Source organism: Caloenas nicobarica, chromosome Z (assembly GCF_036013445.1).
Source record: "Caloenas nicobarica isolate bCalNic1 chromosome Z, bCalNic1.hap1, whole genome shotgun sequence".
NCBI classification, from domain to species: Eukaryota; Metazoa; Chordata; class Aves; order Columbiformes; family Columbidae; genus Caloenas; species Caloenas nicobarica.
This window is the reverse complement of record NC_088284.1, coordinates 28,598,643-28,615,816: the sequence shown is the minus strand read 5'-3', so window position 1 is coordinate 28,615,816 and position 17,174 is coordinate 28,598,643.

Below are 17,174 nucleotides of genomic sequence, written 5' to 3'. Positions count from 1 at the left end.
TCAATCAGCCCCTTCCTTAAGATAATGCCAAGGGCCAGCTGTTTAAAGTAGTGGAACAATAAAGTGCAGAGAGACAATCAGGGTCAAATTGATCCAATTCCCTGTGTATAAAAGGGATTCTGCCTAATAACACACAGCTCTTTTTGCTCTCCAAACACATTAGACCTTAAACAGGGACCTGGCCTTCAAGGAAATGTGTGACTGACATGAAAATGCTGAAGTTTTAAGGTGGTTTCTTCAGTAATTTTCTTCTAAGGCCTTTCATTAAGAGTATAGTGTAAACCCAAGATAAAATGCACATGGTACCTGGGGTTTTTTGGTTATTTTTAGTGGGATATTTAGACTGAAGAGGCCAGTGATGACATAGAGTTCATTCTCCTTTGTCTTTTGTTTTATATTTGCTTAACAAATAATTTGCATCTGTTAATAACATTAAACCTGAAAAAAAGAATAAGAGGCAGCTCCTTTCAGTGATTCTCCCAATTCCCATTGCCAATATAGTGAACTGAGTTCCTGAATACATTTCTTTATATTAAGTCTCCACAGAACACAGCAGTTAACACAAATATTCCTTCAAAATTACAAGCTGCTTCTGCACTGCAATACGTATCAAGGCTAGAATTTAATACAATATTTTACTGAACTTCCAGAAGATAAAGAGCTGAACAGTAGTCAGTAACAACTCAAGAGAAATTTTGGTACCTTCAAGCATTAAAATACCAAACTTTTGCATATTTCCGTTCTTCCATCCCCTAATTAGTAAGCCCCTGGAGTTGCATCTGAACATCTTTTTTTTTTTTTTTTTGGTGGATGGAGACATATCTACATATTTCTGTAATCAGAGAGGGTTTGGTTGGGGTTTTTTTTGCCTGTCTCTCATTTCCCAGCTACGACCTACTTAACACATTGAATGACCCACAAATATACAAACCCAAAACTAGGAGAATAAGCCTGCTGTGTGGACCACAAGCTGTATGTTGGCTTGTTCTGTGGTAATAGTAGTATTTTTAAAATTTTCTGCTTAACCCAGTAACGAGGATAGCATATTCAGCACTAACTTTGTTTTGCAGGTGCTGGTCTGCTTGGGGGTCTTGCAGCCCTGGCCAATACCCACTGGGGAGTGTGTCCATAGAGCTTGGAGATCTGCAAGCACCTGCCATGACTCCCATCCACTTCAGTTGAATTCAGAAGAGCTGGGTTGTCTTAGCTCTTTTTTTCAGGCTAGCCTTGGCACCGCTCCACACATTCCTAACAAAACCCTGTTTTGTCTGCAGTGTGGCCAAACACAGGTTAATACATAGTGAGGAGCAGAAATGAGATCAAATGAGGATTTGGATGCAGTTTACTGAGCTCCAAATGCCCCTGAAGGTGTTGGGCTGCAACCAACAAGAGGAGGTGTGCTTTGGTGGTAGGGATTCTTAGTAGACATGGCGTTCTGGAAATTTCCCTCACTCTTTTATGGCTTGTTGCATAAGCTTGCATGCTCAATGAGGGTGCTTCCTCTAAAAGATATGTTGGGTTTTTTTGTTTCTTAGTGCACAGGGATTTAACTTCTGTCGTATTCTTGCTCAGCTAATGAAAGGGCTTGTATGACACAGGACTCAGGGCTTGGTCCTGTAGCTCTGCAGGTACTGGGAATATTTCTGTCTCCTAGCCTTAGTGTGGGTCTTTCCATCACAACAAACACCAGAGCATGCAGCCCTCCAGGAGGAAGCACACGGATGGTGGTCACCACTGCTTGTTGGGTGGTAACAAAGACAGTGTGACTATTTTGGACACAGGAAGGCTCTAGGGGGAGGGGGGGCAGTTATGCCAACAGGGAGCATAAATGCACTACTCTGAAAATTTGAAGAAAACCCTTTCTCTCTGTTCATGAAGGAAGGAAACCTCAAGAACTCAGGTCAGCCCTTACAAATATCACCCAGTCAGGAATGTCTGGTGAAAAACAATAATTAGGATAGAAAATATACCTATGCAAGTGAAAAGGATTAACCATTGCAAACACCATCTGAAGTATTTTAATGTCATATTAGCAGAGCCTGATATACTGGAAAAAAGTATTTGCACCAATTGTCTTGGTAATAAAGCATCTAAGCTTTCCTATAAAGCAGCATCAATTTTGAGGACTACACAGAGCACACCACATAAACACAATGCAATACTTACAACTTTTATCAAATTGGATATCCAAAGACTTGCTCTGTACATGTTGTGTACAACATGTACATAGTGCTCTGCACATAGTGCTCTCAGAGAGGTTCCATAATTTAGGACCTGTGCATAGGCACCACACTCTTAGGGAGTCTGTATCTTTGAGTAGGAGACCTTCACGCTACTCTTAATAAGACTAATGATTTCCCAGGTAGAATTTCATTGCATCATTAGTAGGTCTTCTCTAATTAGCTGCAAGAATTAAGTGCTTAACAAATCTAGCCCTATTCCATTTTTTGTGAAGCACTCATTATCAAACAGTGAGCCCACAGCCTATGTCTTTCCAGCAACACCAGGAACAGGAGAAAAATGAAAACAGAGTGCTAAGCTATCCTTAGGATACTACTCAGGCAGTTTGCAGCAGTCATTATATGATACAGTTGCCTTCAAAAGTGGAGAACTGGACATGATGGCAGAGCAAGTACCTCCCAAACCTATATGTTTCTGAATTTATGTTATCAGAACAACTCTAATTATAATACTAGAAAAATTTATCCAGACAAATAAATTATACCTTTCCTGAGCTTTATGTATTTGCCCTGACAGCTAGTAAAAAAATTCTAATTACTCTCAAGTTCCAGAAAAAATTTCAGTATATACTGGAATTCGTTGAGCTTCCATGGTGTTAAAATCGCACTGGAGAACAAATGTCTCATGTACAAGGCATGTAATTGCATATGAAATTGTATGCTCTTCCTTTTAATTTGTTAATACCTGCTTTGATGTGTTTAAATTTCATTTTCATGAGCATTGGAGGATGAAAGCCAAACCTGAAATGCCCAGAAAAAACCTAAAGAAGAACCAAGGTAGTCTCTCAAGTCCTGCACTTTTTTTCCAGGCAAGTGATGGAAACCTATCTGGATTAAAAAAAAAAACAATCCAAACCTGCGTTTCTGCAGCCATTCTAAAGTTTAAGTTAACCAGGGCTCACTAACTTCACCAGGCAGAAGATCTGATACAGTGATCTCCAGGCCTTCAGAGGGAAGGTGGAAACATCACTGTGTTCGCAGCGTGGCTGCCACTTGGGCTGTTCATGTCAGGAGCCAACCTGAGGAGCATTTCAAGATGGGCACCCCTCTGTGCTGTGACGCTGGGGAAACTGAAATGCTCAAAATGGACTGTTTCAGTTCCTCTTGTTAACATTTTTTCATTTTCCATGTTTTAGACAATGAATTCTCATAGCACTTCTTAGGAATTTGTAGAAAGCAAAGTTGGTACATGTGACTCCATGGAAGGAGGAGATGCAGATAGTGGGCATGGACGCAGCAGGACTTTGTCACATACCTAGAGGCTCTGTGTGCCCAGTTACATGTCCCCTTACTCCATTGCACATCCACATATGTGTATATATGGCACAACTCAGAAAAGCCAGCCATTATCTCCCCTTCCAATTGTATATATAGCAATGGGCTAAAGTGGCGTAACACCAGTCACTGCACTGAGCTACTGTGCGTGTTTACTGATTTTGCCTGGTCTGATTATTACTCATGTTGTGAACAAAGTGAACAGTGTTTGAAGGTCAGACAAGAGCACAGAAAGAAGTAACAAAACCACAGAGTCACAAACATCAACTTGCTTTGATAGTTTGCTGATATTAAATTTCTTCACACTATCATGTCATATACACTTTTCCTTACATCTTTTCAGTTTTATTTGTATATGACCCTTTTCTATACTGTTCTTGAACTTGCTGTCCTGTCCCTGAGCATGCACAGAGGTGGAAGAGGGAGTTTGCATCAATTTACCAGGATGACTTTCAGGCTCCTGCTTCTTTCTGTATCACAGCATTCTGCAGCATGCAGCTTAATGCACTGCCAGTTAAGACAGAACATAAAGGAAAACACTGAAAGGGACTGGTGACATCCTGAGTGAAAATGCCTGCTTTGGAATAGAAGAACATTGCTGGAGGGGGCACGAAAAAAACAGGATAGGGAAGGTAGGTTCCAGAAATTACCCCAAATTGCCTTTTCTGGAGGCAGGAGAACTGTTCAAGAGCTTAGTAGTAGTCTGGAGAAAAACAAGTACATTCTGAGAATAAGAAACAATGGATATGGTAAATCTGTTTGCAGCAGCTGGACGGAGGCTTAGGAAGTTGTGGAGTGGGAGCGAAGGTCTCCTACCAGGAGCCCCATGATCTCCACCAATCACACATGCATGGAAAGGGGACTCTGGCACAGTGCAGGCAGCACCATGTGCCAAGGGCAAGTTGGGAGCCCTGCCTGACTCAGCCCTTCCCCTGCATGATGCCATGGCAGGGGAGTTTGATAATGCATACATATAAAATCACTGCGATGATGCATTGTCGACCACTGTTTTAGGGTATGTCCGTGGTGGAGACACCAGTAGCCAAACCTGTGCCTGCAGTGCTGTAAGACTGTCTCTGCCTCCATCCACATGAGCAGCCAGTTTGGAAAGAGGAGAGATTTCCTGAAGCAGATTTGCCATGGCAGTATTTCACATTTCTGAAGGCCTCATTAGTGAGAAATGAGAGAGCAAACTATTAGCCCTTTGAAGACAAATAACGCTTTTCCAAACCACATCAAACAGAGATGGGCTTGAGTAACACTGTTTGCACTTTCTAATTTTGTGTAAACTTCCAAGGTGTCTTGCTCCGGGCCCCTCTATCCTAAAAGGTGGTCAGAAGCCCAGACACTCCCCTTCAGAGAATCACAGAATCATAGAATGTCTTGAGCTGGAAGGGACCCAAAGGATCATCAAGTCCAACTCCTGTCCTTGCATAGGACAACCTCACAGCTCACACCAGGTGTCTTAGGGTGTTGTTACTTCTCGAATACTCTAAGGCTTGGGGCCGTGACACCTCCCTGGGGAGCCTGTTCCAGTGCTCCAGCACTCTCTGGGTGAAGAACCTTTTCCTAATGTCCACGCTAAACCTTCCCTGGCACATCTTCCTGACATTCCATTGGGTTCTGTCATTTTTCACCAGAGAGAAGAGTTTGGCACCTGCCCTTCCTCCTCCCCTTGTGAGGAAGCTGTAGCCACGATATGAGGTCTCCTCTTAGTCTCCTCTTCTCCAGGCTGAACAAACCAAGTGACTTTAGTTGCTCCTCATATGGCTTCCTCTCCAAACCCTTCACCCACTTCACGGCCCTCCTCTGGACACTCTCCAGTAGCTTTATGTCATTTTTATCCAGTGGCTCCCAGAACTGCACCCAGTGCTCCAGCTGAGGCCGCACCAGTGCAGAGCAGAGCGGGACAATCACCTCCCTGCCCGGCTGGCCGTGCTGTGCTGGATGCACCCAGCACACGGTGGCCCTCTTGGCTGCCAGGGCACACTGCTGGCTCATGTTCAACTTTCCGTCAATCAGAACCCCCAGATCCCTCTGTGCAGAGCTGCTTTCCAGCATCTCGTCCCCCAGTCTGTATGTACAGCCAGGGTTGCCGTGTCCCAGGTGCCAAATACAGCACTTGCTCTTGTTGAACTTCATGCATTTGGTGATTGCCCAGTTCTCTAACTTGTCTAGATCGCTCTGCAGGGCCTCTCTGCCCTCGGAAGTGTCAACAGCTTCTCCCAGTTTTGTGTCATCGATGAACTTACTTAGTATTCCCTCCAGTCCTGTGTCCAAGTCATGTATGAAGACATTGAAGAGCACTGGCCCTAAGATGGATCCCTGCAGAACCCCGCTGGTCACTAGTCACCAGCCCGACATAACCCCATTTACTAGAACCCTTTGAGCCCGGCCCGTCAGCCAATTGCTCACCCACTGCACTGTGTGTTTACCCAGCTGTGTGCTGGACATCTTGTCCAGGAGGATACTGTGAGAGACAGTATCAAAGGCTTTACTGAAACCCAAAAAGATCACATTGACAGGCTTCCCTTGGGCAACTAGGTGGATAACCTTGTTGTAGAAAGAAATTAAGTTTGTTAAGCAGGACTTTCCCCTCATGAACCTGTGCCGGCTGGGACCAGTGACTGCACTGTCATTCAAGTGTTTTTCAGTAAGTCCCAGAACAATCTTCTCCACGATTTTGGCAGTCACAGAAGTGAGGGTGACAGGCCTGTAGTTGCCAGGGTCATCCCTGTTGCCCTTCTTGAAGACTGGAACAACGTTTGCCAGCTTCCAGTCAACAGAGACCTCTCCAGATTCCCAGGACTATTGAAAAATCGCGGAGAGAGATCTTGCCGTGATGTCAGCCAGCTCTTTAAACACCCTTGGATGAATCCCATCAGGCCCCATAGACTTGTAGGGATCTAGCTGGAGCAACAAATCCTGCACAAGTTTGGGGTTGATTGGGAGTTTTTCATTCTCACAGCCATGGCTCTCTAGCCCAGGGCTCTGGGAGTCCCAGAGCCCATTTTCAGTGTTGAAAACCAGAGCAAAGAAAGCATTTAACATCTCTTCTCTGTGTGGCGGATGCCTGCAGGGTTGGGGAGATGAGCGAGCTCCCTGTGTCCCCCTGAGCAGCAAATGGGATGGGCTTGGAAATCCCAGAGAAATCTTGGAGGGCTTACCTCAACAAATTTAACTTTTTCTGGAGCAATTGTGATGCTTTTGAGGTTTGGCTTAACTCTGAACTGTTTTATGCACCAGCACTGTGGGACACTGAGCTTACCACGATGCACATGAGAAAGATTTCTCTTCCATGTTTGATATTAAACATCACAACATAGCTACTACCCCTCTCTTCCAGAAGAATGAGTGCAATAGACAAAGCTTATAACCATTTACAACAGCCTAGAGGGTGAGTCATTTCTAAATTTTCAGAAGAAATCAGTGCTTCTTGCAGGATTCCATGTGCTGGCTGGTATTTCATTCAAATACCATACATGTCTGTTGAGAAGGCAGCCACACAAGTGCTACAGAAGAACATACTTTTTCAAAATCTTTCAGAATATTTTGTGTTGGTGAGAGGAATCACTTCACCATCAAGAAAATGCAGGAGGTCTTTCAGTACATTGATGGTCCTGAGACCATCACCAATGCTTTGAATGCTCTGGCAGAGTTTTAACACCACAGACAAGATAAGTAGATTGAGACCTGAATCCATTTCTCTTGTAAGTATTCAAGAGGGCTCATGTTGCCAGGTCATTGTACTAAGGGTCTGAGCCAGATTTGCATCAGTGACCCTGGAAAGCTGATATACACAAAGGGAAAACTTCGGGAAGCACACTTTGGAGCTGTCGGATGTCTTGATCACTGAGCCTAACTGAGTCACAAGTGGATGTTTCACAGACAATACCCAAATAATTCCTCTCTCTTTTGACTCATGGCTGTGTGCTTGCACACATTAACTTTACCCAACCTGTGCAAGGTCAGTCTTGTACCTTTGCTATCACCACAGTAATTCTCTCTCGCTGTCTTGAACGAGTGGTTCACCATGACAAGGGCTGTCACATCCAGACCAGTAAGTGCCTCCTCTCCATGTACAGCTCAGATGAAATACATTACCATGAAGTTACCTGCGGTACTCGGCCCACTGCCACCAGGGTCTGACAGTACCAAGGAAGGAGCTGTATGTCAACTCATAGTTGCACAAGACAATGAGTTTTGGAGGCTTTTTTCTGCAAATGTTGATAAAAAATATAACTTTTCCCCTTGGATAAAATGGGATGGTTATGCATCTGGTTTTAAGTTGGTGTTTTCTTTTAGCTGTAACTCTCTTTTTTTTTCTCTTGACGTTAAACCATTCTGCTTCCCAAGCTATTTACAGAGAGTGGCCATGTCCCTTTCTCTGCCAGCAAAGGCAAGGAGCCGAGAACCCTTCCCCTAGGGCAGGCTCCACTGCCATGGCAGTCCTAGGAGCCTTCCTCTGCCTGACTGCCACCTAAGCACCCTCACTAAACACAGCAAACCAGACCTATACACACATTTTCAGATGGGATCTCTTCAGTGTTGCACCCTCTGGCATGTAGGAGACCTTTTGCTAACTCTAATGATGTCACCTAAGTTTGTACTTTTTTCACAGCTCCATTATATTTATAGCTACTTCATGCTCAGCAGTGGATCTCAGGAATTTCTTCTGTTGCTAGCCAACAACCTTATAGCAGAAATGTTTGTTCCCCAGTGTGTGAGTGACCATTTATATGCTGCAGCAAATTCCATACCTCATCTGTTAGTTCTATTCACAATTTCACCTGGTCCTTCCTCTGAGATCCTCACATCCCCTTAATGCCAGCAGTGCTTCCTACAGCTCCAGCAGCTGACATTGGGATCTCGCTTACCAAGGCTGGCATTTCTCGCTCAGGTCAGTGGCTAAACCTGCCTGCTCGGAGCAGAGTGGGAAGAGGAAGGGACAGAGCTCCTCACAGTGATAAAGCAAAAGTGGAGGCAAGGAAGATCTACTCCTGGAAACTTTTACAGACACTATAAATATGACTCCAGGACCAGCATGCTTAAAGGCCTTCTTCTGCACATAACTTTTTTTTTTTTTAGGTGTTGCTGTATCCTTCAAATAGCAACCTGTGAGGGACAAGGCAGAGCCCTGCCATGCTGGGAGGACAGGGCACAGTTAGCACCAGCTGCACCATCTTGTATCAGCCCTACTTGCACCACCCAGGCTCTCGCTACCTGCCAGCAAACCCCGGTGTCTCTTGCTGCATGCACCCTCAGGACAGAAGCTACATCGGGGGTTGCGATCGGCCACATCCCTAGTGGTGGCTGTACCCCAGGCAGAGTAACCGAGTTGTCATCATCTACCATTTCTGCCCTTGCAGGAAGCGATCTCATGTCAACCTCACACTGCGACAGTTGCCACAGCGGCTTTGGGCAACAACAGGAATCAAATCGAACACAGCGGCTACAGGGGCTTGCATTTGTTGGTCTACGAGGCCTTTGCAGACATAGGCTGATGTTCAGCCTGAACGCCCCAGTGGCAACAGTTCATTCCTCTGCACCTGAACCCCAGCTCCTGTGACCAGCATAAAACAGAGCTTGTGAGACAGACCGAACTTCCCAGGCACCAGATGTGCTTCTCCAAGTCCCACAGCAGCATCAGCCATTCCTGAGACATACATCTGTCATCTTGGAGCAAGTCTTTGTATATGTGGCAAACGGTCATGACGCTGTAATTTCCTTTCTGGGCCCTTGTAGTTATTGTTGTGCATGTCCTGTTTTTCATAATTATGTGATAGCTGGGTCAGTGGGAACCCCAGTCATCAACAGCAGGGCGTAAAACAGCGGGTCTGACACAAAAGGAATACAGTAATGAGATATGTGCATTCAAGGTTTAATTGTTTAGTATTCTTTGTCCAGTGCTCCTGTTATTTTCTTCTGTTGCACAATGGTTGTCTTCACAGAATAGATTAGATTTCCATCAGATAAAAATGGATTAGTCTATAATTAACCACTAAAATGTATATATTATCTCCATATCTACATGTACACAGATACAACAAACCACTTGACAAAAAGGACATGAAGTGCACTGTGTTTGCCACTACATGTCCACTGAAAATACTACAGGAAAATGTATTCCCGTGAACTATGAGTGAAATGAAAGATAATGGCATAGGAAATAAAAACGAACAAAAAATACCTGCTGAGATATGCTAAAAGTAAGGGAATGACACCAGCCAAAACAAAATTCTGAAAGTAAAAACTTATAAAAAAATTTAGACTAAACCTTTACCCCATTGATTTTAGCATGAAAGCCTGAAAAATTGCACCATTAAAACCAAAAAGGCTGTTGTATAGCAAGGCTGACTAGAGGCTCTGTTGCTGTCCTAACTGTGGAGTAGTTGTGTGCGAAATTAAATTGAAAGGACACCCCTGTATCCCATATGCTCCACATATCCAAACTGCTTCCCTGATTATAATTACAGTGCTTGGGAGGAAAAAAAAAGTTGCATAAGGAAAGATAAAAAAAAAAGTTGCATAAGGAAAGATGAAAAAAAATTTTTTCTCTGGGTAATTTTCTCCTGTTGTGTGCGGTTCATTTGAATGATGATGTATTGTGGTTTGTAGCAGAGGATTTTGTGCCTGGAATAATGAATTGCCTCCTAGCATAACATACCTATGTTCACCTTCAGCTTCCATTGAGAAGATGTTAAACACTGTAGTGATATACTGCAGCAGCAAAGAATTTCATATTAATCATATAATGTGATGCCAAAGGCCCCGCTGGCATCATCTGTGACACTGCTGTAGAGCTTCTGAGCTTTTCGTTGTCAGTGTTGATAACTTTTACTGAATTCAAATGTAAGTACTATACATAAATTCCAGATTAAAATATGCCAGGAAATTCTCTCTCTTTTAGAAAAAAGAAAGCTGATATTTAAGTCTTAAACAAGCTATTTTCTTCCTAAGATCTTTGCATACAGTACACAAACAGCTTACCACAGGCTAAACTGCGATGTGAACAGGATGCTGTTGGCTGCTCTGGGTAGCCACCCGTGGGAATGCACTTACTCCAGGGCAGAGTTACACCAGCATCTCTCTCCCCATTCAGGGAAATAGTTGCTCTGCATACACCATGGGCAAGAACATGCTCATAGTCTGTAATCAAGAAACAGCTGATGTCATCTATTGGCACACACAAAATTACTTCACAAGAACTTTGTACTGAAACTGTATTCCAGGCAGAGATTTACCCTGGTGCCAGGGGGCTTTAATTTCTGGGTTTTTTGCTTGTCTATTGCTCCTGCCCTTCCTTCTAGCAGTGTGCTGGTGTTTCCAGTTTGAGACTGCACCTTATTTTTAACTCTCCAGTTTCAGATGCACATGGAATGTGAGCCCAGTACTGGAGACATATGAGGCCCATGCTGTCACAGAGGAGGAAGAGATGGAAAGCGAAGGTACTAACATCTTTCTGGCTGAAGATGTGTGCCACCTGCCCTTGCTCTCACGTCATCCACCATGCAAGGGCACCCCTAGTGTATCATTCAAAACAAGGTGTGCTTGCATCAACACTCGTGCCTTCACAATCTATTCTTATACAGTGTTACGTTAACCTTGGTGTGTCAGTAGGTATCCAGTATACACAGCACAGATTTTAAAAAGCAGAGATGGAGATAAATCACTTGGAGCAGGCACATTCTTCTCTAAGATTGCAGGACGGCTCCTTACAGTTTGGAGCTGAAAAGCACCAAATTATGGGCTTCACACAGGTTCCTGGTGCATTGTTCTGTTTCCACAGACAGGAAATGTTTTTCTAATCTTCATCTCAATTTACTCAAGCTGCTGTTCCCACACTGCCGATAACAAATCTTCGGAAACTAGCACTCTGCAATAACTGCTTTGTAGATTTTCCCCTCCAAACTGCAGGCCTGGACTGTGGTGATGGATGGAAAGATTCCGCCTTAGAAGTGTGCCAGCACGGCAGGATTGTCACTGTCACAATCAGTGCTAAGACCAGCTGCTCGGGCAGACATATGTGGGCAAGGCAGTTTGACAGTAGTTTGATGTGGGTATAGCCAGCAGGATGTTACAGCAACATGGAACTCAACACAGCCAGAAAGCCTGACCGAGAGCCTGGGTAAATGGTGAGGCTCACAGCTAACCTGGTTACAGCTCCTGATTTCTGCAGTCATGCTCCTTGTTTCATCCAATCTAATTTAAATTGGCCAAAGCCAGCACAAATATATTCAAAGCTAGAGGTGAACTGAAGGAATGTCATTACAAAAGAGGTGAGCCCATTCCAAATCTGACAGTGACATTTTTCTGGTGAGAAAAAGGATGATGCTGAGAAAAACTGAGAAAAAAAAAAGTTTTGATTGCTTCAGTTAAAAACAAAAAAAGGCAATAAAATATTGCATTTTTTTGAAGTTTCATTCTTCTTTCCTTTCTTCCCAAGTTATCATAGGTATATTGAACTAGAAGATGGAATATAGTTACAATTGGAGGAAAAGTTTTCTTTGCAACTTTTGCTTTTTAGAAAACAGGTATTTCTCTGTTAATCATTGTGCTGGTTTGACTGAAAATGAGTTCATTTTCTTCATGGAGTTAGAAAACTTTCTTTTTGCTAGCTAGCACGGTCATTATTTGGACCTAGTTTGAGAACAAGAGATAACACAGCAGCACAGAGTTAAAGGTTTTAGTTGTTCTGGTCTGAGAGACAAGGACTCTCTGAGCACTGAGGCAGCGAGAAAGGGGGACAGAGATGGGGCAGAGCTTGACTGACGTCAAGACAGATCAATGAGAGTATTCCATCCCATTAGTGTCATGCTTCATATTTAAGGAGGGTCGCGATCTTCCAGTCTCTCTCTTGCGCACGCATATTCTTTCTTTGTTCTTTTTGTCAGAGCTGGGGAAGTTCTCTTTGGGATGTTTAATTAGGCCTTTTGCCATTTTGCAGAGGCCTCTGAGCCTTTCTGCCTTTTTCCTTCTTTCTCTCTCTGGGATCGGCTGTTGGGACCAAGTGTTGCTTCCTGGGACTGGCTGCTCAGTGTGGATGGAGTTTGTGAGGAATTGCCTTGAGTATCTTTTATTTTATGTTCTATTCCTATTTTATATATATATATTTACTAGTGGTGTATTTTCATTTTGTTATTTTATTAAACTGTGTGTATCTCAATCCAAGTTTCTCTCTTCCCTTTCAATTCTCTCCCCTATTGGGGGGACCAGGGAGGGGGGTGAGTGAGCGGCTATCGTGGTTGTATTGCTAGCTTGGGTTAAGCCACGGCAATCATACACCTTGTTTAGAAGTTTATTTAATTAAAAATCCTTTTGAAAGTGAAATCAGACTATTGGAGGGTTGATATTAAGGATTCCCTACCTGGTGTCACATTCCCATGCTTGTTAACCCTGACCAAATGACCTTCGAAGTTTCATTCAGCAAGCTGAAATGCGTGTAAAATTCTGCTTCGCCTTGAGCTCTGCCAGTTTTCCTCTGTGCTGAAGGTACAAAGAAAGGATAGACTATGCCTTTGTAATTTTCCCTAAATAAACTGTGATAACTTTTGGTTTTCTTCTTTCCCTGAAGCTTCAAATTATTCATCTCTTCTGAAGAGGAACCTAATGCAGAGACTTTGCAAAAGAATACTTTTGGTTATGAAACCAATTTTGGGGATAGAGGGATAAGATATTTTTCTGCACCTCTCTAGAGGACTCATGAGTCATTTCTGGTTTTCTGTAGCGTTCTCAAAGATTGCTGTTGTAGCTCCATTCAGTCCCAGTCTGAGCTGCTCCAAGCAAGGAAACTGCAGAGCTGCTCAGGGTACCACATCTTCCAAGAGGACCTGCTGTCCTCAGTTTTAGTGACAGAGCAGCTGACACCTCTCCAGAACTGGCCATGGGAGCTCTGACCCAAGTTCCTGAGACAACAATAACCTTAGAACCATATGACTGTAGGCAGAAGGTATAGATTTTTCCAAAATCCAAAGCTGTTCACCTCAGACCGCTTTATCCCTCTCTAATAATCCAAACTCCCTTCCCTATAGCTATAGCTCCTCATATAACAATAATTAATATTTTTTGTTATTATTAGTAATAATAATAATAAACACTGGTCAGAACTTTTTCACTACCAAATCCCAAAGGTGGAGGTCACACTTATTCTTTAATGCCACATCAGAATACAATTACCAGACACAGCTGCTTCATCAAGCCACTTTGTGATCAGTTCTTCATTTTGGCATGCCTCTTATAGGCCTGGACATGAAAGATCGCACAGTGACTGCATGGCACTGCAGCCTGTGATGACACACATTCAGATAACAGCCTTGCTCTCTCACAGCAGTAAAAAGTCAGAGATTTGAGGAGGGAAGGTAAAATCAACCAGCTTTTCCCATTCAACTTTGTAGTTCTGGTAAAAACACAACCTGCTCCAGATTTCTAAAGTGTCTTGAATAAAACCTAGCAGCTATACAGCCACAGTACTTTGGAAGTATGTAAGGACTAAAGTAAAATAAAATGTGGTTCATATACCACCACAACATCCCAAAAGTTTGATGGCTTGCACAAAGAGAAACCAGATACTCCAAAACATGATTTCAGATCACCAAAACCTGAGAAAAACAGAACTTCATCAACCTGCCTCTTGTGTTTTTAAAAAAAAATAAAAGCATGTATCAATGTTAAATACCAGCAGATTTTGCAGGCTGAATATCTGAAAGGAAAGCCTTCAGTACAGACCTGGACTTCAGAGCTTTTTGGAAGCAGCAGCTCAGCAGGGTAGTCAATAAGACTTGTAAGTCCATTTACTGCATCTTTTAGATCAATTTCTTTATGACTTCTTGTACAACATTTAAAACCTGTTGAAGTCCCAAGATATTATTCTCCTCTGGTGCCTTTAGAATAAACCTCTCAATCATCAGAAAACACTGTGTATTTTAGCTTCACAGCCATGATGTGTGACTGGTATTTTAAGTGCTATTAAAGCTAAGGATCTGAACCTTGGAAATATAACAGCAAGTAGGTCTTTCACAAGTTCCTTCCTTTCTTTCCATACTATAAGTTTTGGCTTACTTTCAAACGAGTGACTGATTCAATTTCTTGTTACAGTTCTTTCTCCCACTATCAGGTCTTAATTGCAAGCCAGGAACACATTGGCTGTGTGGACAAAATTAAAAATGCAGTCAAAAATCAATAAAAGCATGTGCAACTTTTTACTACAATTTGCTTAGTTGTGTGTGGTTTTATAACAAGTTATGGTATGGCAAAACATTTTCCCATAATATAGTGTAACTATAAATCTGCTGTTATTCCCTACTATCCCTCAGCAACTTTCCTTGGGTTTTGCCTTGCATCCAGTAGGAACATTTTGAAAACAACAGGGAAATTTGACACAACAACTGTAAGGTTTAGCCCCTCTTCTCTAGCTCATAACGTGGGAAATAAAATTCCAAGGTGTTGGTCGTGAGCTATTTTTACCTCAACGGTTCAGGGTTTTTAACCCATATGATTACTTTGGTGGGCATCTTAAGGGAAGAAAGAGTTATCGTTCTGCTCTACTTGAATATGTGTTGCAGCTCAGAATAAAACCACTAAATGTATGCAAAGCTGTCAAATCCCCAAACTGATACTAATAAGTACCTATCTTGCCCACAAGAAGTGAATCAGATGATAACCTGTGTCTTGCCATTACCTCAAGGCTAATCTACACCCAAAGCTCTCAATGCATATGTAATGTGAAGTGGGGGGATAGTCTGGAGTCTGAGTAACCCCAGCTCACCAGCCATGCTGGGACCACCATGTGCTGCAAACCCCAGACCAGTGCCATGGGAGTGCTACTCAGCACCTCCACTGCTTCTCAGCCATCTGTGTTCAGCCCCGGACAAGTCAATGTGGAAAATGAAAACTACTCAGAAGGTAACTCTGCAGTGAAGCTGTAGCCTCTGGGTGAAGCTTGTGTAGTCTGGCAACGGCTTCCTCCCTTTGAAAGATACCTACCACCTACTACAGATTGCTGGACTTGGATTTCTGTCGCTAGTGCACAGTAAATTCAGGTTACACGGACCCACAGGTTTTCTGAACAGCTGCTGCTGTTCTTAACTACAGTTGGGTCAGCTTCTCCTGCTGAACAATGCATTTAATTTTGTCCCTCTTATTATATCTACACACAGATTTTGGTGTTTTCATTATTTAGAATTATTCACTGAATAATGCATGGGAACATCTTGCAGACTGTGTGCTTACTTTTGAATGCTGTGCCATGGTTATTGCTTGCTCACTAGTTGGACTGTGTGATTGGTTGCTGAAGACAAGCAGTATTTTTTCTCCCCAGATCAAGGAGCATTTTCAAGTTGTATGTTTTAAAAATTAGAATAAGAAGTCATGTGCAATTTTTCACCAATACTTCTAACATTTCCAATTCCTTTGCACATTCCTAACAGAATAAATTTTGTGTGCTCACGTGTGCAGTCAATAAAATGTGAAACAAAACTACAAATGTAAATGAATAAATAAAGCCGGCTTTTAGCCTAGTGGGCAGAATGCTTACCTAGGAAATGGGAAATCTCTATTCAGCTTCCTTCTCTGCCTGAAGGCGTTCAGTCAGGTCCCTACAGCTCCCATGGGGCCATCCCTCCACAGCTGAATCCTACAGGTAGAGACAACCCTCCCCCTGCATTTTGAAATTTTCCCTTTCACCAGTCAAAATGATGAGTATTCTAAATCCAGAGGGAGGGGGGAATCCAAACAAAACAAACAAACTAACTAACTAAATAAATAAATAAAACCAGCTCAAGGAAACCTGATTTTATAACTTTGTAGCCCAGCATCTGGTGGGAGAAGGTAGTCCTGACCAGAAGCCCTTTTCCGGAGAACCTCCCTGAACGCAGCAAGAGCAATGGCAGAGGGTAGCACTGGCATGGTGAAAAACACCAGCCAAGCAGAAAGGGCTGCTCAGCCAGCACCAAGGTGGTCGCTGTGCTCTGAGTCCTGAGGGGATGCAGAGCACCCAGGGTACGGCTGTGATTCGGACAGCAGGAGGAGCAGGCATGGAGAAGAACATCTGGCTTCACGTGTCCTGCTGACTGGCTCCAGATTGCTGCCTAGACAGCATTGGGAATTTGGGGGTTACCCTTGGTAGCTGTGTTACCCCTTCCCATCAATTCCACAGGTCTTGCTTTGAAGTCTGAACCACTCTGCTGGGTTTGGACACCTGAATTTTTCAACAGCGCAAGGTCTACATGGGAGGTCCTGAGCAGATGCTCTGAATCTGGCCCCTTGTTTGTAAATTCGTAGAATCATGGAATCATACAACAGTGGGAAGAGGCCTTCAAAGGTCATCTTACTCCAGCCCCCCTGCCATGAGCAGGGACATCTTCAACTAGATCAGGTTGCTCAGAGCCCCATCCAGCCTGGCCTTGAATGTCTCCAGGGATGGGGCATCTGCCACCTCTCTGGGCAACCTCCTCCAGTATTTTACCACCCTCATTGTAAAAAATTTTCTTCCTAATGTCTAGCCCGAATCTCTCCTCTTTTAGTTTAAAACCTTTACCTCTTGTCCTGTTGTAATGCGCCCTTCTAAAAAGTCTATCACCACCCTTCTTATAGGCGTCCTTTAAGTACTGAAAGGCCACAATAAGGTCTCCCTGGAGCCTTCTTTTCTCCAGGCTGAACAAC